Source organism: Chiloscyllium plagiosum, unplaced genomic scaffold (genome assembly GCF_037043375.1).
Source record: "Chiloscyllium plagiosum isolate Xiang-an unplaced genomic scaffold, Cpla_swu_hap1 HiC_scaffold_7, whole genome shotgun sequence".
Taxonomy (NCBI): domain Eukaryota; kingdom Metazoa; phylum Chordata; class Chondrichthyes; order Orectolobiformes; family Hemiscylliidae; genus Chiloscyllium; species Chiloscyllium plagiosum.
Window position 1 is genome coordinate 26,093,905 of NW_028270145.1, and position 22,712 is coordinate 26,116,616.

The 22,712-nt window shown below is 39.5% G+C and overlaps 1 protein-coding gene across 8 annotated transcripts in view; it reads right to left on the reverse strand.

The window, feature by feature from the left end:
- Nucleotides 1–22,712, reverse strand: part of agap1 (ArfGAP with GTPase domain, ankyrin repeat and PH domain 1) — a 766,011-nt gene that overhangs the window by 453,756 nt on the left and 289,543 nt on the right. The gene's annotated exons all lie outside the window — the stretch shown is intronic.

Genomic DNA, 22,712 nt, shown 5'->3' on the forward strand with positions numbered 1-22,712 from the left:
GATAACTCTATTACAATGGAAAAAAATGAATGCACGACTGAAAGAATAAGACAGTAAGAAAGAGTGAAAGTGGAAGTGATAGGAAGAATAAGACAGAGAGAAAGAGCAAGCAAAAGCAAGTGAGAGTGAGCGTGCTAGAGTGAAAGCAAATGAATGAGGGAAAGAGAGTGTGCACAAAAGAGCTGTGTGAAACAGACAACAGTTTCATATGTGCCGTGAGTTGGTTTCTCCCACTTCTCCTGCTCCCTACCTAATCAAAAATACAACCATACACAGGGGTACAGGGAAGGAGGAATATCTAGATTGACAGCCAACATGCTTCTAAACCCTAGTTTCATATGAAATCTGTCAAAGTCAGCTCAGAGATTTCACTACCAGAGATGGACCAAGTTCAATGGTACTTAAAACCAACTCCTCAGCTTGGCCTTAGTCTCATCTCTTTCTCTGGTGACCAAAACCTGGAGCCTAGTCTGTTTCTCAATTGAAGATATTTGGAATTGTTTTTGTTTTTAATTTCACATTATTGTTACTGCAGACCTTATCTAAAATTTTCTCACTGACCATAAGTGAGAGAAAATTGAACCAATAGCCCCTGCAATATGAATGGACAAGCAGTTTCAGATGATATTCACTGTGTGTACTGCTAGTGGAGGGAATGAATGTTTAAGTTGGTGTACAGGATGCCAATCAAGCAGGCTGACTTTTTTCCAGCATGGTGATGAGCGTCTCAATTACGTTGGAGATACACTCATCCAGAAAAGTGGGATGCACTCCATGACACTTTGACTTGTATCTTGTACTTATTTCACATTGGTTCCTTCAAGTCAAAACAAGATCTAGAATAGTTAGCCTCAACTGAATTTTGAACTCTGACATTACAGACAAAAAAAATTGCAAGTTCTCCTGATTCTATGTCTTTGCACACCTGTGCCCTCTGACCTATCATGGCTCTCAATCAGGCAAAACCTTATCAAAATTTTCATTTGTGCATTCAAATTCCTTCATGGTCCTGCCTCTCCTTATTCTTTAAACCTCCAAATCTAAAAGTACTCAGACTTCTCTGTGCTTCTCCAATTATGGCCACTCACAGATCCCCAATTTTCATTAATCCATCGTTGACAATTATGCTTTCAATTTTTGGCCCAAACTGGAAATCCCTCCCCAAATTCAGCTCCCTCTCCTCAAAATGCCCCTCTTTGACAAGTATCATTATATCTCCTTTTGTACTCGATGTTAAATTTCGGCTGATTATAGTCTTCGACGTGCCTTGAGAAGTTTCAGTATATTAAAAGCACTGAAAGGAACAGCTCACATTAATATAAACAATAGGTTATAAAATATTCATGCCCTAATTCCTGTCTATTTAATTAATGCAGAATTCATACATAAAATACAATCCTCATCAGGTTTCAAACAAATACCCTGGGATCTTTCCAAGGATAACAATTTGCTTTCTCCAAATATTTTTATTGTGAGCCCTGTGCCATGTCCAAAAAAAGTATGGAATGTGGAGCATTACAGTCATGTTCGAGTGTTTGTTAAGTTTCATAACAAAGTCTAGGAGCTTTCTACACTTAGCCCATGATGTGGGAAAATTACAAAAAAGTCACAACTTATAAATTCAGGTTTTCAGTTAGGGCAGCACTGGCTCAGTGGTTAGCACTGCTGCCTCACAGCACCAGGGATCCGGATTCAATTCCGCCCCCAGGCAACTGTCTGTGTGAAGTTTGCACATTCTCCTCATGTCTGCATGGGTATCCCCTCTCTGGGGAAGGTTCTGGAAGGAGCTCCTGGGGCAGCAGTGGGGAATCAACCCCCTAAATAGTGGGTGGTATGGTGGCTCAGTGGTCCGCACTGCTGCCTCACAGCAGCAGGGACCCAGGTTCGATTCTAGCCTTGGGCGACTGTCAGTGTAGAGTTTGCACATTCTTCCCATGTCTGCATGGGTTTCCTCCCACAATCCTAAGATGTGTAGGTAAGTGAATTGGCCATGCTAAATTGCCCATAGTGTTAGGGGCATTAGTCAGGGGTAAATATAGGGTCTGGGTGGATCACTGTTCCGAGAGTTGATGTGGACTTGTTGGGCCGAAGGCCCTGTTTCCATACTGCAGGGAATCTAATCTTCTGTGCATCATTCTTCCATAATGTATTGTTCATTACCATCCAGTGACCTTCTGCTGGAACTGCAGTGTTGCATATTTAGACATTAGATCAAAAGGAGCCAAAAGCAGGCCAAGAGTCTTCCATGTTCCCTGTTCAGACACACAGAGTATGGTTACATAGTTATAGTAATATACTCTGAGCACAGACATGATTGAAAATCCACATCCACACACACCTTCAAGGTTACTTTTGATGCAATGGATTACAGGGTCTTGCTGTCCACATATCAGAGGCATTAAGTAAAATTTCAGGCTACTGTGGCTATAATACAAAGTCTAGTTAAAATATGAATAAAGTGTTAAGAGTTAGTTGGGATTTAAGAAAGCAGACAAGATTCTGCTTCCCACTAAAACTGTAAGTATGTATCTCTTTCCAGTGCAAATTATCTTTCAACCTCCTTAATCTAATAAAAGTGAACAGCTTAATAGCCACACCCTGTATGTGACAACAAAATAACTTATTCAGTTAGATTTGGCTTGAAATGTGAGATCAGATATGCAGTGAATATGTTCAAGGTTTTCACACATACAGTGAAAGCTGAGTTTAATACACACTTGAGAATTCAACCATAAATCCACATGCCAATAAAACATAGCCAGCACAAGTCATGCTGCGCACAAACTATTAAATCAAGATCAGATTTTATGCTGTCATTTAATGCATTTAAATATTACAGTAAAAGTCAAAATGTTCCTTACTTAGATCTCCAACACAGCAGGACACACATATGAATCCAGATCAACCAACTCTATTAGTCACTACATTATATTCATGTTTCTCACCTGTATAGGTTTTCATCCCTTTTAGCTGTCTTGTATCTAATTATTTTTGAGGTTCAATTCTGAAGGGTTTCTTGCTTTTAATTTTTTTTTAAAAAGGGACAGCTACCATTTCAACATTAAACTGACACTGAACAAAACTCCAAAAAAAGTCACATTGTAATGAAAAACCTACAGCCAAAACATTAGTTGAATGTGTTATATGCAGTAATTTACAAAAACATATGCCTGAAGTAAATTAGTTAATTTGAGAGATAGGGTTAGTTATGAAGATGTCACTTCTTCTCATTTCTTCCACTTAATTTGCAGAACTGCAAATTCACTTATTATAATCATTGGGCTATATTTCCATCTCCCTGGCAACTGATGTATGGACGAGCAATTCAGTGAGAGAACAAAAGAGAAAAGAAGAAAGACAAAAAAAAGGACACAGTGAAACAGGAAGGAAGAGGAGAGGTCGATTCACCTTCTATATATACCCAGCTCCTATCCAATCCCAATTTGTATATGACACCATATGAAGATGGAGTCACTGGGTCCAGTTCCCATAACTGCGTAAAAGTGAGGTCAATTGGTGCAGTCACACAGCCAGTGCTGAGAGAGTGACGCATGTGGTGTCAAGTAAGCCTTTCATAAGAGAAATTCCCTAATGGGCACATACTGTCCAATCCTCAAAACAAAGAAGCAACTGTGGGTTTACAGAAGCTATGCCATTGTCACTCATTTACTTAAATTGAAAGGTATCACACTTATTGAACTCTGAAATATGCTTAACCAAAATATCACAAGCTTTCAGTCTTTGAATAATTCAGGTTATACATAAAGTCACTTTACAATAGGTGGCGTAATACAAAAAAAAGTGACAAGGAGTTTATAAAAATATTGCAAATGTCAGAATTGCAATATACAAACAGGAATTCTTTGAAAACCCACAACATTCGTGCTTTGACCCATAAACAAGTCTCTGACACTGAGATTGGTGATTACAAAAGAAAAGATATTTAAGCTTTGTTAGCATCCATGTAACCCCCATCATTGCAATGTCACATTTTAAGTCTGTGATCATTCACCATTTGACTTGACGTTCTCAGCCTTCACATTTACAAAATGCACCTTAAATACTTGGACCATACATCACAAACACATACATGAATATGGCCTCCACAATGTGCCTTTCTTGTAATCTTTACTCTCAACCATCCAATTATCTGGCTTATTGGACAAGGTTAGAACTGGCTTGATTTACTCAAGCATGTACATGCAGCACAAGTCACTGCAACTACAAAGCTTCCTAACCACAGCAAAAAACACTCTGCTACAATGCAGAAAAGACAGGAGTACAAACCCAGCTGTTGCTAATGTAGGTATAAATACAGCTCTTAACATACATTCAACTTTTGCTTGAACACAGAGTAAAACCAATATGCAGTTATGATACACACCAAGTTTTCTAAATTTACTTTTCACTTTAATTCATCAGAAATAATAATATATGGTATAATACATGAAGGGCTCACTAATTATAGGACCTTGAAAAGAGGATAAAAGGTGTCTTTGCCATAAATTTCCAACATCTGAGAAGCACCATTGAAACATTGGGTTTTGCTGCTTCAACTTAAATTTAAGTTCTCTACCTATGCTCATTGTAGGAGTACTCCACTTTACCTGAATCAGCTTGGAGCCATCTCAATGCGTTTCTTAGTTAATTGAGCAAACTATACCCACCCTGACAAAAATTCGCATTCAATTAAAAATATCAATAATTCAGGCTTTAGGTTAAACCTGTTCATTGGCTTAATTTGGATACACTAAATGGTAAGTACTAGCTTCTGTTTTGTTAAAGAATTTACTCAATTTAAAAAATTAAATTCTTAAATTAACCTGATCAGAAATAAGAGATAATAGCCAACTATAAGAAAAATGATTTGCAACCAAATGGTTAAAATCTTCAACAATTTTAAGAAAACATGAACAAAAGTATTAAACAGTTTGGATGCAGTTATTCAATAAAAACTCAGTTTCCTCATGGCCATTGTAAGATGTTACAGAGCATGCACAGACAAAACATTTACTTATTTGCTTTCATACAAGATCTTAGCTTTAAGCACCAAAACACAAATGCCCTCTTGGTTTTTCCAAACTGAAATTAGTCTAAACAACAGCAACAAAACCAAATACAGGAGTGACTGACATGAACACTGACGGAATGTAAACAAAGAATTAAATACCAATCAACCTCTAATAGAGTCACCCAACCAAAATGTAACAACGTTACAAAAACATTTCACCAAAATATAAACACACTTGCTGTGAAACTGCCTTAGTGTGAACTGCCAAAGATAAAAATTACTAAGGTGAAGGATACAATGCCACAAACAGTAAAACAGATACACTTCTGAAAGCAGTCTGTATAAGCCTAAAAATGCAGCGTGAATATAATGATCACCTGATCTCATTCCCCCTTGTTAATTATATATAATAAGCAAAACCACTGCTGGCCACATCAATACAGTGTACGAAGGGCCATCTCAATACTAAGGTCCCAGGAGAAAAATATTTTCTTTCATCTTGACAATTCAAAACCACTACCCATTGTCCCAGCTGCCTTCTCTTACTTTCGCAAAATCAAAAATTACAAGGGCCACAAAACCTTTATTCCTTCAATTGAATTACAAAATAAAGAAAGTAAGACATCATAAATCACCATTATTACAGAATGCAGCCTTGAAATTATATAAATTCTGAGTGTGACAGATTACTACAGAAATTATAATGGAGCTCTCTTTGGAAGCAAGATGACATTCATTCTAATGTAAAATGTTGTTTTTTAATGAAAATCAGTAACCCAACACTGGAATTATGATGACTTAATGCTGTGGTGCTAAGAATCATTACATTTAAATCACGTTTAAAAATGCTTGCATTAATTTTTTGGAAACAGAAACTTTCTGTAGTTGTCTTTTGAGAACAATATCACATGAGATGGATTAACTAATTTCACCTTTATTTTACTTGTTTTTGATCACAAAATACTCCCTTACAGCACTGTGGATCTTTGTTTCAAATCAATAGGTCACCATCACTAGCTCAAGGACAACTTGGGATGAACAGTAAATGCATGCCTAGCCAGTGACACTCACTTACCATGATTGAATTAAAAATAACAGGAATTCCAAACGACACCTTATTTCTCCTCCAGCAGGACATCATACCAACAGACTAAGCTTAGGCCCATCAGGTATCCATACATATATTTCTGTGGATGGGAAATAAGAATTGATCTTTTAACAGAGTGTTAGCATTGATTCGATAGCCCAAATGGCCTTCCTCTGTGCTGCTATAATTTATGACCTCATATTACATCAACAAGGACTCCCATTACACCTTTACTGATTGCTACTCAGAATGGCATTGACACTAATACCACAATAGGATAGCAATCTGCATTTACTGTTCATCCCAAATTGTCCTTGAGAAGGTGGTGGTGACCTATTGACTTGAAAGGAAAGAGCCACAGTGCTCATAGGGAGAGTGTTTTGTGATCAAAAGCATGTACAATGAAGGTGTGAAATTAGTTAACCTGTCTCATGTAATTGTAGAAGGAACGTACAATGTAGAAGGAATCAGAGATTGCCTATCCCACGATGAATCAGTGTCAACTTCCTCAATGTTCACAACCTCAAGAAGTGTCAAAACTTTTTGTAAGACTCCGTACCATACAATGCAGTATTTATATCCACTTAGCCATGAAGGATGGCTTTTTAAAGCCATAACAGATAGGTTTTTAAAAACAGATTGAAAGGAGAACGTCCGACATAAATGCTCATTATTTTACTGCAGAAATACATTTTGATTATCAAACACTATTACTGTAAACATTATACAATCTTGAGAGATTTCTGACATTAGGATTAGTCAAGGTTTATAAAAGGATGACATTTCCTTTTCATTTTCATAAAATGAAAGCTAGAATATAGAAATACACATCTGCCAAGATTACACAGTATTCGCAAATCAACAGAATTTTAATCAAGCATTGTGCAACTCAATCCATTTGGGAATATAAGGGTCTTATTAAAACTGGCTATAGAACATAGAACAGTACAGTACAGGCCCTTCGATCGTCTATATTATCTCAGCCTTTTATCCTATTCTCAGGCTAACCTACATTGTACTAACTTCCATGAGTCGCTTAAATGTCCCTATTGTGTCTGACTCTATTATCACTGTTGGGTTCGAATTGTTACCAAGCCTCCTCATTCATACCAAATACTTTTCATGAAATCCACAAAAGACAGGAGAATGGCAAAGGCAGAAATGCCACCATTACCATGTTGTGGGAGAAAGGCAACAACTGTCAGAATCACTTTGTTGTCCAATACAAATGAAAACATTATGCAGGTTTGACCTTTCAAACATAATTCAACTACAATTAGGTACACAACACACTAGATACCCTCTTATGTGACAGATGATTTTTATCTTCTTTAGTTATTAATCTCTGGCAGAAATTAGGAGTACAGAGTAATTATTTCCACAGTGTTTGAGAACATGTCCTCCAGCACTGACTGGGACTAAAGCGTATTGAAGTCTCCAAATTTTGGGTCACCCAGGTTAAATTTAACACCAACTGGAGCAATTCCCCAGCTCTTTGAGGTGTTTGTGAAGAACATGCATGCAGAGATGCAGAAAATTGTGTTTTTATATTAGAGAAAAGAAGCCTTCGATCGCCTAGGGGCGGCACGGTGGCACAGTGGTTAGCACTGCTGCCTCACAGCGCTAGAGACCCAGGTTCAATTCCCGCCTCAGGCGACTAACTGTGTGGAGTTTGCACGTTCTCCCCGTGTCTGCGTGGGTTTCCTCCGGGTGCTCCGGTTTCCTCCCACAGTCCAAAGATGTGCAGGTCAGGTGAATTGGCCATGCTAAATTGCCCGTAGTAAGAGGTAAGGGGTAAATGTAGGGGTATGGGTGGGTTGCGCTTCGGCGGGGCGGTGTGGACTTGTTGGGCCGGAGGGCCTGTTCCCACACTGTAAGTAATCTAATCTAAGTAATCTAATCTAAAGCTTGAAAAGACAGGAAGATAGGAAGAAAAGGCGGATGTATTTAGAGCATGAGTTGAGCATAAAGTCAAGATAGTCAAAGTCTCTACCACTGATGGTGGTAGGAAAATGTTAACTCACTTCAAAACGGGATATAAGACACGTGCAAATCTGTCCAGAATGAAGCACAGATTTGCACATTATTAACTGCCTCACTCAAGACTACAAGAATGGACAATGTGGGAAAGTAGGAAAAGCATCAGTTTAAGAGAGGACTGATTAAAGTCTTGATTGGTCAGCTCTGATTTCTCTTGCTAGAACTTCCACCTAAGGTGGCTTATACCAGTTAAGATTTCATTCTGGTGTTGCAACATATCACTCTCTATTTCCAAGTTTGAAAGACCAACCCTGCAAATGTACTGAGTGCAATTCATTCCAATACTTGTACATGCAATACAAATTAAAACAGATCTCCACAGGTTCACAATACATTTTCCATTTTTCATACAGCTCAAACTAGCTTTAACCATTTTTTTCCCCCAATTTAAACAGAAGAGGCAAGATGTACATTACACTGTTTAATCTGAGCAAGCAGCAAGATGAGAGGAAGAGCTTGAGCAATGACCCCAGGCAGGCTTTCCTTTTACTGGGGCCTTATTTTTGCTCAATGATGTAGATCTTATCTCTTAAACTTATCAAGCTAATAAGCAAACAAACTGATCTGGCAAAACAATGGAACTTGATGAAGCACAGTATAGCTACAAAAGGAAGGAAGCTGGATGGGTCAATGAGCAGCGGGATGCTTGAAAAGGTGGATACAATGCCACATTCCAGAGATTGTTCACTGATTGATTGCCTCTCCTCACTCTGTCAGGCTTCCTCTCCTATTCACTGACAAAAGAAAGGTGCAATCTTTTAAAAGCCTGTGCTTTAATTATTTTTCCACAATCTGCTTTTAAGCACATCACTGAAAAATTATGAACTTGTGCACCAGACAATTTGCCATACAGAAATCAAAAGAGAAAATGCTGGAAAATCTCAGCAGGTCTGGCAACATCTGTAAGGAGAGAAAAGAGCTGATGTTTCAAGTCTAACTGACCCTTTGTCAAAGCTAAAAGAAGGGAGAAATAGGGAGGTATTTATACTAGTATTTTCCTAGTATAAATACCTCCCTATTTCTCCCTTTATTTAGCTTTGACAAAGGGTCAGTTAGACTCGAAACATCAGCTCTTTTCTCTACTTACTCTTGCTGCCAGACCTGCTGAGATTTTCCAGCATTTTCTCTTTTGGTTTCAGATTCCAGCATCCGCAGTAATTGTTTTGCCATACAAACAACTTTCCGTCCACTTTTATGTTACAATTCCTTACTTAAAAAGCAAATTTTTGGGGATCCAAGATGGCGGCGATCTAGGAAGATCACACTGCAGAGCTCCGCACCACGGTGCAAGCTGGATGAACTCTTATCCCACCCAACCCGGACCACTGCAATATCCTGGGACTCTGGAAAGGTCGTGGATTCCCAGAAAACTGTTAAAAATCAACTTACCTTGGTTTTTGCCATCCAGGGGTGCCAAAGAAGAGAGGAGGACTGTCCGACACCAGACCTGCAGACCAGCCTGAAGGATCCTTGGACTCTATTTTTTGCCAGGCCCTGGTGAAGGAGCTCGTGAAGTCTCACGAGATGTTGGGTAAGCAGATAGCGGAGAAGCTGACCCCGATCTCAATCATGCTGCAGAAGCATGAACAGCAGCTGGGAGTCCTGCAGAAAAGGACGGATGAGGTAGAACACAGAATCGCAGTAGTGGAAGCTGATAGCGGTTCCTCTATGAATGGATCCAAGCCCTGGAGACGCAGGTCCGTAATTTGCTTGACCAAGTTGATGACCTCGAGAACAGGGGCAGGAGAAAAAAAATTTGGATCGTTGGTCTGTCGGAGGGTAAGGAAGGTGAATGGCTGGCAGAATTTATTGAGGACTGGTTGCTGAAATTGCTTAACTTTGAGGCTGGAATGAGAGGCTTGAAGATCGAGAGGGCTCACCGGGTCACGGCGCAGAGGTCAGGTCTGGGTCAACGTCCCCGTCCTATTTTGGTGCAGTTTCATCATTATAGAGATAAGGAGAGAATCGTGGAAGCTTTCAGAATCCGGGGAAGGATCCGACGGCCCTAGTTTACTAGGGTTCTAAGATTATGTTCTTCCAGGACTTCTCAGTGATCCAAAAAAGAAAATCCTATGCCGGCATCGAGAAGACTGAAGGAGCTTGGGATCAAATACTCTGAGGTATCCTGTGGTGCTTCGGAGCACCTTAGATGGATTTGTACATCTCTTTGACACATGAACAAATTAACTTAATCTGAACAATTTAGTATGTACAAATAGCAGTGGTGTTTGGGTGTGCCTTTGTTTTTTCTTAAAAGAAAAAAGAGGAAGTCCAGCGGGTGCTTTCATTTCCTATCTTTTTGATTGGCAATAATCTGGTCTAAACTATGTTTGGTGGCGGTTGAGATATACACTTTCAACTTCTAAGTTATACCAAAGGATGGGTGGGGTACCTCTCCCTTTCTTGTTCAAAATTTCCTTATTCACATTGCTACTCCTTGTGTATTTTCTCTCTTTTCTGCTTGTGTTTGCGGTATGGCTCTAGCTTGGAGGAGGGAAAATGGGTTGGGATGGCTAGATGCCTACTTAAGGGTAGTTTATGCCTAGTTCAGGTATTTAAATGCCTGGGCTGCAGTATTAGCAGCGGGATGGGAAGTTGGGTTTTGGGACGTGTAGTTGCCCCATTTGGGCAGAGGGTGAGTTCCCTTATTTAGCGCCGTTGGCACTTTATACATTGGTTTCATTTTTGTTGTATATCGTTTTTGATAGCTTTGTAGGTTTGTTAATTGTAGTGGTTTTAGTTTATGTAGATTTTATGTTCAATGGATCTTGCGACACTAAGGCTCGCGAATTGTGGTTCGAGTTCCTCCTCTCTGGAATCTAAATGTTACTGCAGAAGGTTATGGCTAATGACTTAATTAAATGGTGCACCTGGAACATCAAGGGGAGTCACTCACCAATTAAGAGGGAGAAGGTACTTTTCAGTCTCAAAAAGGAAAAGGTGAATATGGCTTTGATGCAGGAGACACACTTGGATGATAGGGAGCATTTGAAATTAAAGAAGAATGGTTTTGATCAGGTTTACTTTTCATCTTTTGATACCAGAGGTAGGGAATGGCCATATTGGTTCAGAGGAATGTCCCATTTAACTTACTAGATTGTGTTAATGACACACACGGGAGGTTTGTAACTCTCAAAGTCCTGATAAACAGGGAAGAATACTGTATTTTAAATGTTTATTGCCCTCTAGCCTATCCCCTCAAATTTCTGGTCGATGTGTTCTCTAAACTGATCAATCTTGAGTCCCAGCCTATCATTATAAGGGGAGATTTTAATTGCCTTATGGATCCCACAGCAGACAGGTTGCCCAAAGAAAATGGGGGAGATACTAAATGAATATTTTGCATCAGTATTTACTGTGGAAAAGGATATGGAAGATATAGACCGTAGGGAAATAGATGGTGACATCTTGCAAAATGTCCAGATTACAGAGGAGGAAGTGCTGGATGTCTTGAAACAGTTAAAGGTGGATAAATCCCCAGGACCCGATCAAGTATACCCAAGAACGCTGTGGGAAGCTAGAGAAGTGATTGCTGGGCCTCTTGCTAAGATACTTGTATCATCGATAGTCACAGGTGAGGTGCCGGAAGACTGGAGGTTGGCAAATGTGGTGCCACTGTTTAAGAAGGGTGCTAAAGACAAGGCAGGGAACTATAGACCAGTGAGCCTGACCTCGGTGGTGGGCAAGTTGTGGGAGGGAATCCTGAGGGACAGGATGTACATGTATTTGGAAAGGCAAGGACTGATTCGGGTTAGTTAACATGGTTTTGTGAGTGGGAAATCATGTCTCACAAACGTGATTGAGTTTTTTGAAGTAACAAAGAAGAATGATGAGGGTAGAGCAGTAGATGTGATCTATATGGACTTCAGTAAGGCGTTCGACAAGGTTCCTCATGGGAGACTGATTAGCAAGGTTAGATCTCATGAATACAGGGAGAACTAGCCATTTGGATACAGAACTGGCTCAAAGGTAGAAGACAGAGGGTGGTGGTGGAGGGTTGTTTTTCAGATTGGAGGCTTGTGACCAGTGGAGTGCCACAAGGATCAGTGCTGGGTTCTCTACTTTTTGTCATTTACATAAATGATTTGGATGCGAGCATAAGAGGTACAGTTAGTAAGTTTGCGGATGACACCAAAATTGGAGGTGTAGTGGACAGTGAAGAGGGTTACCTCAGATTACAACAGGATCTGGACCAGATGGGCCAATGGGCTGAGAAGTGGCAGATGGAGTTTAATTCAGATAAATGCAAGGTGCTGCATTTTGGGAAAGCAAATCTTAGCAGGACTTGTACACTTCATGGTAAGGTCCTAGGAAGTGTTGCTGAACAAAGAGACCTTGGAGTGCAGGTTCATAGCTCCTTGAAAATGAAGTCACAGGTAGATAAGATCGTGAAAAAGGCGTTTGGTATGCTTTCCTTTATTGGTCAGAGTATTGAGTACAGGAGTTGGGAGGTCATCTTGCGGCTGTACAGGGCATTGGTTAGGCCACTGTTGGAATATTGCGTGCAATTCTGGTCTCCTTCCTATCGGAAAGATGTTGTGAAACTTGAAAGGGTTCAGAAAAGATTTACAAGGATGTTGCCAGGGTTGGAGGATCTGAGCTACAGGGAGAGGCTGAACAGGCTGGGGCTGTTTTCCCTGGAGCGGAGGCTGAGGGGTGACCTTATACAGGTTTACAAAATTATGAGGGGCATGGATAGGATAAATAGACAAAGTCTTTTCCCTGGAGTCGGGGAGTCCATAACTAGAGGGCATAGGTTTAGGGCATAGGCATATACACCCTTCAGGCAGGGATTTTATGTTTTTTTTCCAAACAACACATATGTTACACCATGAATAGTTTTTTTTCTGATCCCCATGGCAACCTTGGACTCGGTGGCATCGTGTACGATTGGTAATATTACCATCTCCAAACACGCCCTAATGTACCTGCTGGTTAAGATTCAGGACGTTACTTGAGATGCAGAGAAGGCATTTGACAGAATTGAGTGGCAGTTCCTTTTTTATCATCTGGAGTGGTTTGACTTGGGCACTGGCGAATGGATTCCTTTATCCTTAAAGATAACAAGTTTGTGGAGTACTTCTCCAGGGAATTTTGGGCGTTCCTAGGCATTAATTCAGGTTTAGTTAGTAGCCCGTCTGTCCATTGGGAAACTGCCAAAATCTATGACAGGGGGTTAGTTATTTCCTAATCTGCCAGTAGAAGGCAGCAGAAGGGCGAACTGCAACATCTCCTCAAAGCACAGCTGAAGGCAGCCAAGAAGGCTTACTCTGACAGGCCCACGTTAGTCAAGCTACAGACGATTACGATGCTGCTGTCTGCATTGAATTCCGTGCTCACGCAGACAGCAAAGAAGGAGCTTACTTTCGCAAAGCAAGGTTATATGAGCATGGTGACAAGCCAGGCAAGTACCTAGCATATCTCGCCCGGAAAAGGAGCGTCCCTCAAGCCATTATGTCAATTAGGGAAGGGTCTGGGAACCTAACATGTAATTCCAAAAAGATTAATGTGCCATGACAGAGATTTTACAATAAGTTAATCAATCTGAAGGTTGTGAGGAGGGACGGGTCAAGGATCTGAAGCTCCTGGGCATGACCCCCAAACAAGAGGCTTTTCTCAATGCCCCCTTTTCACAGCAAGAGGTGTAGGAGGCTGTGAACTAGCTTCAGAGTGGAAAGGCGGCTGGTCCTGATGAACTTCTCAGTGAATTCTATAAGGAATTCATAAACATATCATCAGGCCCGATGCTCAATGTGCTTAATGACACACAGTCATGATAATCTCCCGCCATCTCTGAGCGGCCAATATTTTACTTATTCTTAAAGAAGGGATGGTCCCAGAGGACTGTGCTTTGTACAGGACAATTTCATTCTCTAAGACTCTTCCATTAAAGCTGGAGACCGTGCTACCTTCTATTGTTAAAGAGGATCAGACAGGCTACATAAAGGGCCGCAGATCCTCCAAAATGTTAGGAGGCTGCTTAATGTAATTCGAGCGTACCAACAACAGTCAATACAGGGATGAGTGATTTTTCGAGATGCAGAGAAGACATTTGACGGAATTGAGTGGCCATACCTTTTTTATAGTCTGGAGTGGTTTGGCTTGGGTAAAGCCTTTTATAAAATGGGTAAAGGTTCCCTATAGTGACCCTCTTGCAGTGGTCATCACCAATTGGGTATGATCAAGCAATTTTAACATTTTTAAGGGCAACCAGCAGGGCTGTCCCCTTTTGCCACTGCTTTTTACATTGGTGATTGAACTATTAGTGGAGGCCATTCGTAGGGATCCTAATATATTGGCTCCAGAAATCGGGTCAAAATTACAGAAGATTTCATTATACATGGATGATGTTCTCATTTTTTTGTCTAATTCAGCAGTTTTGGTGCCTTGCCTGATAAAACGCATCAGCACGTTTTGCACCTTTTTGGGGTACCAGACTAATTTTGCAAAGTCAGAGGCAATGCCTATGGGTGGTCTTACGAAGGTGCTAGGTCTTGAGGGTGACTAGAGATTCCCATTTAAGTGGCTACAGGGGCGTTTTGTGTATTTAGGCATATTCATCACTCCAGTTCTTGATCAGTTGTTCAAAGCTAATTTTGTTCAATTATTTGACAAAATCAAACAAGATCTTCAAAGATGAGTGGGGCTTCTGGTCTCATGGTTAGGTCAGATAGCGCTTATTAAGATGAATATTCTCTGTTTGTTGTACCCTATCAAGATGCTCCCCCTGATTTTCCATAAGCAAATGTTCAGGAGTCTGAACGGCTGGTTCAGCTCTTATTTGGCATCGTAAGCAGCCCCTTACTAAATTAACTGCAACTGCCTCTCAGATTTGGGGAGTGGATTCTACAGGACATTAAAAACCACTAACTAAGCTCACTTTTATCTTACGTGAGTGATTGGGTTTGTGGGGACCCTCTTTCAATATGGTTAGACATCAAAACCTCTCAGGCAGAGTGCCCCCTTACTAGCTTGCTGTTTTTGGCCAAAATGAGGACAGTTCGGGAATACTGCCATAACCCAATAGTTATCAATACTGTTAAAGCATGGAGATCAATTCGGCAGAGGGAAGGCAATATTGACAAATCATCATCTTTTACACCTATAGTGGGTATGGCAGGTTTTCAACCAGGGATGATAGATTCAGGATTCAAACATTGGGCAGTTAGGGGTGTGTCTTGCATGGGAAATTTATTTGAGGAAGACACAATGATGTCCTTTGATCAGTTAGCACGGAAATAAGAGCTATCTAACAGGGACTGCTTTTGTTTTTTTCAAGTTAGGGATTTTATTCAAAAAAAAGAGACTACACTTTTGATTGATCCCTACAAGTTTGACAGAGAGGAGGGTGCTCAGTGCTAAAAGTACATTTTCTGTCAGCACTTTATATCATCAATTGTGGGCGTCTCCTCAGATGAGTTTGATCGACTCTACAGGGTGTGGGAGAGAGCTACGAGTTGAGGTCTCCTTAGAGGCATGGGAAAATATTTGGGATAACACAAGAAAGATATCAATTTGCAATAGGACCCATGCTTTACAGTCAAAGATTCTCCACAGGATCCACTTGGCTCCGGATCGTTTGTCAAAAGTTAAATCAGGGGTACCTTCAACATGTCCCAAGTGCAAGGTTGGTATGGGCACGCCTACCCATCGTCTCTGGTCCTGTGGTAGGCTTCAAACATACTGGAGCGCTCTGGCGGGTGCAACGGAAGGGATTTTGGGTGTAAGGGTGGAGAAGGACCCAATTTCTCTTCTTGGCCTGCTCATTGATTCCCTGTAGATGCGCTAAAGAAAAATACTTTTCAACATCCTCACTTTCTGCACAAGAAAGAATACCTTGTTCAGTTGGGTATCTGAAAATCCTGCCAGATTGGCGGAAGATTGTTATGGAGCATATCCCCTCAGATTTTCTCACAAGTATGGTACACCACAAGACTGACAATTTTTATAAGTCATGGTGGCCATTTTTGGAATATCTGGACACAGATTTGTCTGCCACACTAATAAGGGTTTTATATAGCTGTAAAGATTGTGTTTCATGAGTCCAATATCCAGAGAGGGGGAACTGTGAATATATGAATATGTGAAAAATAATGCTCTCGATATTCAAGAGGGAGTGTTTTGTTTGGTTGAGCTGAGTTATTATTAGTTTGTTGTTGGTTATTATTTATTTAGTTAAGTAGTTAATTGGAGTTTTTTACATATATATATTTTTCTATACATATTTATACATTTGTACATGAGGGTGGATTATGCAAAGCTGATGTAGAAACCAACTTAGAGGCTTGGCATTGCAAATTCCGGAAAAGGTTATTGTGGAGAGAAAAAAAAAATTCAATTTTGGATTCTAATATTTATTTCAGTATGAGCTGGACTTCTGTAATCCCATCTACAAAGATGTTGCCGCTACATTAATTTGGTTGGGATTTTATTTCATTTTTTTGGTGTTCTTTCTTTGTATTGTTTTGAACTGTATTGTTTTGTATTTGTTGTTATAATAAAAAATCTATTTCTCAATAAATATATTTTAAAAAAATTTTTTCAACTATCAAGCACAGTACTTTTGAGACTTTTTAATAAATCTGAATATTTGACTATATCATACAGGATCTTCAAAGATATTTCATTTCACAGGAGGGACTTTCAGGATTGTGTGTGAAATGTGATAAGCTTCCACTCACCTAAATTAGCAAAATCTCTCTTTCCTTCCTTAAATTTAACAGTTTGAAATTGGCCCATATGGCTGCCAGTGCTGTCCTAATCAGCAAACCCCTTAATGAATGAGGAAGGCCACCAATTTGATATATCCACCATGCGGTTGGAGTAGTGCAACAGCAGAAAGGCATTACCAACTGTATTTTGTTTAGGCATCTTACATCCATTACAAACTTAAGCTCATCTAAAACTCTGTTGGCTGTATTCCTAATCCAGCATCTGCAGTCATTGTTTTTACCTAGTTAATTTTAACCCTACTGCGAATCCTCTTGCAAGGATGCCTGCCTTGAAGAAGTTTTCCTCCTCTCCTCGGATGCTGCCTGAACTGCTGTGCTCTTTTAGCACCACTGATCCAGAATCTGTATTCCTAATCAGACCAGCTCGTTCACCAATCACCCCTATGCAAAGTAACAACATTGAGACATTTCTTGAATGGGAGCCAATGCCAAAAATCTTATCTTTGTTTTCAAATCCAGCCAAGGACTCTTCTCTCCTTATCCCTGTAATTTCTACCAGCACAGGGATACCTGCTCTCCTCTTGCACGTTTCCAAAATTACAACTTACGCTGCTGAGGCCCCAAGCTATGTTATTCTCTCATTAAACCTCTCCACACCTCAATCCTCCTATAAGTCATTCAAAAATCTCCATCTTTTGGTCTTAACTCTTGGTCATCTGCTCAAGTATCCCATAATGGGTGCCACGCTTTGTTTGATTATGCTCCTGCTGCAGCATATTTTTTGTTCCAGTTAAGAGCTCTGAAGAACATAACTGATACATTCCTCAATGAAACACTGAAAAGCTACTGCTGCAACCAAATTAATGTAGCGGCAACATCTTTGTAGATGGGATTACAGAAGTCCAGCTCATACCGAAATAAATATTAGAATCCAAAACTGATTTTTTTTTCTCTCCACAATAACCTTTTCCGGAATTTGCAATGCCAAGCCTCTAAGTTGGGTTTCTACATCAGCTTTGCATAATCCACACGGCTAACAAAATCATAGATTTGGTAGAAGAATGTGGCACTCCTACTACTAAGGCAATAACATTATCAGGAAAAACACAAATACAAATATACTGACAGTCACTCATTTAGAAATTGGAACTTGAGAATCTCCTGCTGTTTGAGTGGGACATAGGGTGAGAGCAACAGCAGCCTCCCCAGTGCAAGGGAATAATTGCTAAAAGAAATGACGAGCTTGGGAAATAAAAATGTCAAGAGGGCCTTAGAAGTGGTAGCTTAACACAGCTTTACAGGGAGAGAAATGCCAGATTGAATTAACAAGGGAGAAGGTTCCCAGTATAAACTAATGTGTAGAGGATTTAACAAGAGGAGAGCTCCCATGAAAGGATGAGGAGCCAGTTGGAGGACTACACTGCTGAATTAAGTCTAGGCTAGGAAGTGCTTTGAACTAAGGAAAGTGACTGTTTTGATATATTTGGACTAATTTACATGCTGATTATTCTGTCAAAAATTTAAACCTAAAAATAGAAACAAAACAAATGAATCATAGTATGTCTTCATACTGAAAACATCTAGTGGAAGATATTTCTAGGGTTCCCTTGAAATGTAGTTCTTATTTATTTCAAGATTTGAACCACATTTGTTTTAGCTATTTCAACATTTACATTCCTTCTGAGTATTGCACATACTTATTATCATTTTCTGATTATACCATTTAAGCTTTAAAGCCAGTGAACAGACACACTTTCAGGACTGGGTTTCCATTGGTTCCTCGTTTAGAAGCAAATCAGTTAAGGGTTCTTGTGGTGTAGTGATAATGTCCTACTTTTGAGCCAGGAGGTTCATGTCCCACCTGCTCCATAATTATGTAATAATACCTCTGAACAGGTCGATTAGAAAATATTTAGAAGCAATTGGTTAGCTTTTGACCATTTTCTAGGTTGGCATGTGTAAAGACCTAGTTGAATCTTACCACATACTTTCTCCATCACAGCCATTACTCAACTCCCAACAGCCCAATAAGCTGTTACGGGTTGATAACATATGATAAAAAAAACAGGACTCAAATCATGAAACAAAATCTCAAAATATCAATGTCCCTGGTATATTCTCCCCCATTTCTCCCCTGAACACCTGAAAATCCAGACACATCATGGGTTACAGTTCCACAGTCACAGAATATCTTTTGATACTTCATCTAAATATGAATTCCTCATTTACTGGTCTAGACATTTAATGTCAGCTGTCTATCAGCTGATGGGAGAGCATCCATTCTGCTCTTATATATTGTGTGCACACAAGCATTTTGTACGACAAGGATCACTGAAAGTCAGTTACGGCTGTTCACTGGCTGATTTTTCTCTATGTAGCCCCAAAAAGAAAATCAACTTGAGCTGACAACAGCTATCGCAGTGCACACAACTCATTAATCTGGATCTGTCGTACTCAATCCCACAAAGGACTTAACAATACACTGATCTAAGTGTGAGGTAATATTGAGAAAGTTTGCACAGGATTCACCTTATTTATCACAGCACTTAAACATTCATCATGGAAAATTTAACAAATTTACTTTAAGAAATGTAATTATAACTGTAATAATACAAATCATTCTACCACCAAGTTCCAGTAGTACACTACACAGTGCAAAAAAAAGATTAAGTCAGTTATAACATGTTAAAAGCATTCTACAAGTATAATGCAACAAATTGCTTAAAAGTTATCCATGAACTTCTATTCGGGTATACCAAATTTACTTCAAAACCTCAAATCGGTTAAAGCTCTTCCCGTTCTTGGACAAAATTATCTCAGATTATCCATTATTTTAATGACATAATTGAAATTATAATACTTGGGGCTGAAGCTTTCAATCAATGTGTCAGAGAACAGTTTGGCCTTTGAAGCCACACTTTTAAAATACTGTAGCAAGACAAATCAATGAAGGAATATTTTATAACAGAGCCTGAAAATTTCTTCACTGTTCATGTGATTGTGATAGACAGTCTGGCACTACTAAAATGATATTAAAAGCATTAAAATATCAATATTAAAATATCATTTTCATTTACATTTTGTTCTTACTAAAAGCAAGGTTTTGTAGTAGTATGAAATGGAGCATTTTTAGTATGCTTGTAAATGAATTTTGCTTTAACCACTAGTATCTAATACCAGTACCATTCTCATCTCAATAATAAGTTCGGAGCTTGTTTTATGAAGGAAGGTTGATTCTTCAACCATTGGAATGTAGAAGAATGAGAGGCGACAATATTGAAACACAGCATGTTAAGGGACTTGACATGTTGAATTTTGGGGTGTTTTCCCTTGAAAATAGGTCAGAACTAGGCAGCACACCTTAAGAATAAGAAGCGTCGCTGAGAAGACTGAGAAAATGACATTTGCTTTTCCTCTCAGAGTGTGCTTGTCTATAGAATTCCCTTGGAAAAAGTGAGGATTGCAGATGCTGGAGATCAGAGTCAAGAGTGTGGTGCTGGAGAGCACAGCAGGCCAGGCATCATCCGAGGAGCAGGATATTCAACATTTCGGGCATAAGCCCTTCATCAGGAATGAGGCCAGGTAGAATTCCCTTCCCCAGAAGGTTGAAGCATTTCAATGAATTTGTTCAAAGTCAAGCTAAATAACGTTAAAAAATCACACAACACCAGGTGATAGTCCAATAGGTTTAATTGGAAGCACTGCTTTCGGAGCGCTGCTCCTTCACCAGGTGGTGCTGGTGTTGATACTCCACAACCACCTGATGAAGGAGCAGCGCTCCAAAAGCTAGTGCTTCCAATTAAACCTGTTGGACTATCACCTGGTACTGTATGATTTTTAACTTTGTACACCCCAGTCCAACACTGGCTTCATAACAGAAAACAGGTCAGAGGTTTTGAGGAAAAAGCAAGAAAGTGGAGTTGACGCCACAATCAGATCAGCCATGATGTCATTGAGCAGCAGAGCAAACTCAACAGACTAAATGGCTACTCCTGCTACAAAAGTCCTGTGCTCCTATGTAACAACTTACATGAACATGGAGCCTTTAATGTTATGAAATATTCGAGTACCTCGCAGCAGTTGCAGAAAATGGGCATAGACAGGCCAAGTATTCTACTCTTGAGTGCAACCATCCTATGATTCTGTAATACAGCAATATTTAAAACAAACAATGACACCAAGGCACAAAGAAATATTAGGTCAGATGATCAAAGTGGTAAATTTTATGATCATAGCACCAGATTTTAAAGAGTGTCTTAAAGAAACAAAGTGGGGTAATGAAGCGAGGAGACTTAAGAAGGGTACTGCAAAGCTCAGGGCCCATACTGCTAATGGCAGTATGACCAAAGGTGAAGAGATTAAAACTGGGGATGCACAGGAGGCCAAAGTTAAATGAGCACAGAAATCCTAGAGGATTGCTGGAATGAAGGAGACTATGGAGAAAGAGAAGAGCAATGCCATGGAGAGATTTGAAGAGAAGATTAAGAATTTTAAAGTCAAGATGTTGCTTGACCAAAAACAACTGTAGATTAGCAAGTACGGTGGAATGCATGAAGGCGACTTGCTATGAGTTAGGACACAGATGGCAGCGTTTTAGATAACCTCAAGTTCAGTAAGGGTAGGTGGAAAGCCAAATAAGAATACATTGGAATAGAGTCTTGAGGTAACAAAGGCACCAATGAATCCAGGAATAAAATGATTAGTGCACCAAAATGAAATAGCATCAAATTTTTATATCAGATCCTGACGTATGGTGCTATAATTATAGTTTCTTTCCATAAGAATATTTCATATGCATATTTTAAAATTCAAATTATCTTCCACTACATCACTCATATCAGATATCTCCTTCAGGAATTGCACAACAGACATTACTTGGTCAATACACTGAGAGACTGGCTTAAACCACTTGTTTTTATTTGATCACCGAAATAACCAGTTGGAAGCTACTGCCATTCTTCCACCTACAAACACATGCAATAACATCTGTTAATGCTGGGATTCAAATCCAAACCTCTTTAGGTCATGGCTTTTTATAACGTGAATAACCTTCAGTAACAATGTATAATTCTCTAAATACCTAGCCCAGTGACTAATGAGTTAATTTCTGACAAAACCAACTACCAGTTGCTTCAATAAAAAAACTGACTAGAAACCAGAAGCCAAAACAGAAATTGCTGGAAAAACTCAAGTCTGGCTGCATCTGTGGAAAGCAAGTAGAGATTACAGAGTGTCTTCTGTCTCTACGCAAGTGCACACTAAAGATTACGAATTCTATTTACATAGGTGTATGTTCTCTTGATGCAAAAATGCGACACAAGATAGTAACACAGGTGTATGGGATTCAATTTTAAACATAGTCCGTATTATTTTTGAATTAAATATTAACAATAAGTTCAAACAGGTGATAAGTAACTCATTCTATCATTTAAATACAGATGTGAGAATTAAATAGTGGTTCTTTCAGCTTTTATAACAAATAATTTCAAGCATCTATGTCTTGAGATTCAGTCTTGAGATGTCACCAAATGAGCTTTTCCATTTTTCAAATCTTAAAGGAGATATGCTGCTTGCCACTACAGATGACAAATAAATATCAAATTCATAGGTTTTTTTGCCAACTCAGCATCCAGGACTAACTCTCAGCATCTGGCATACACGATTCAAACCCGACTGTGACTTCCTGACTCCCTTAATTCTATCTAACCTTTATCATCTACGGATAAAGGTCTGAACATGGCTAACATTTAATACAGTTCTCCATTTGATTCCCGATTTGCAAGGCTTTCTACAAATCAAATGACACATTTGACAGTCATCTTTTAGAAAAGGAACAACTCGTCCAATTCTTGACAGGTCCTGAAATGTATTAAACTCCCATTTACTTACAGCAGTCCCTATG